The 1,048-nt window shown below is 43.3% G+C and overlaps 1 long non-coding RNA gene across 1 annotated transcript in view; it reads right to left on the reverse strand.

Moving 5' to 3' along the window:
- The window catches only part of LOC127751179 (uncharacterized), a 1,981-nt gene extending 1,536 nt beyond the window's left edge, over window positions 1–445 (reverse strand). The window contains exon 1 of the long non-coding RNA XR_008012010.1: window positions 247–445. This is a non-coding gene — a long non-coding RNA (uncharacterized LOC127751179). The remainder of the gene's footprint in view (window positions 1–246) is intronic.
- Between the last annotated feature and the right edge of the window lie 603 nt (window positions 446–1,048).

A 1,048-nucleotide genomic window follows, 5' to 3' on the forward strand; every position in this document is an offset into this window, starting at 1 on the left:
AAATATGGTTGGCTCTTCGGTTTGAAGATAAATAATTGTCTCCGGTGCATTTTGAATAGTAAAAGAATGATTTAAACAAGGAGGACTTGTTATTCGAATGCAAAACATTGTTTACTCAAAGGAGCCTAGTGCCTAGTGCCTAGCGTCGCCAAAGATAGGCTAGGAGGGTACTGCATGAAAATACATGTGTAATCAAACTATTTCAGAGTTCTTGCATCACACGATTTACTGAGTTATACTATGTACCTGTTTTATGAAGTAGGATGTAGTGATTTGAGGAGGTAATATCCGTTTCTTCAATAATATTCCTTCTCCCAAGGCAAGACCTAAGACCTGACCGTCGGCACGGCAGCAAGATGGCTGACGAGTGTGTTTGTCCCGCGGAGCAGGCTGCCTTTGCAACCAACATTCCACCACGAACACGAAAATATTTTGTCGCTTAAGATTGCATCGAGTTTCTAATGCATGATGTGTAGAAACGTTTGAAAGCTATCGTAATGTTTACTTTTTAGTCGAAAATGATGTGCTGCTGTGTCAAAAGGAACGAAAAATACACTTGTTACGCATGTCAGGTTGGTACGGGTTGGTACCAACTCTGCAAATTTGCGTACCCTTAACTCCCAAACCACATAAAAGTCTTAATTTTTGTTTGGTTGCAGTGTCGTAGGACCAAGCGAGCAAAACTGGGACATTTTTGCATAAATATAGTCAATTTTACTTAAACGTTGACATTTCGATGACAAAGACTAAGTTTTTACGAACTCATGACCATAATGCTTACTGTGCCAGCCACCGGGTTCACACGCTCATCTACAGCCTATGTCGACTTACTTCACTGGTAGTCGCCGTTGAACTTCGAAGTTCTGTGTCGCGGTCCCATTACAACAAGGAAGATGCACGTCAGATCACGTCTCGCGTAACAGGCTTCGTGATGTCTCACGAAACACTGTTCGCTGCGACGCGCCTGGCATACATCTACCTTCGCCAGCGGCGCTGACACCTGAGTCAGGTAGTGGAAAAATGTACACAAAGGTACGCCTACGCCTAC

Source organism: Frankliniella occidentalis, unplaced genomic scaffold, assembly GCF_000697945.3.
Source record: "Frankliniella occidentalis isolate FOCC.00 unplaced genomic scaffold, Focc_3.1 Scaffold371, whole genome shotgun sequence".
Taxonomy (NCBI): Eukaryota; Metazoa; Arthropoda; class Insecta; order Thysanoptera; family Thripidae; genus Frankliniella; species Frankliniella occidentalis.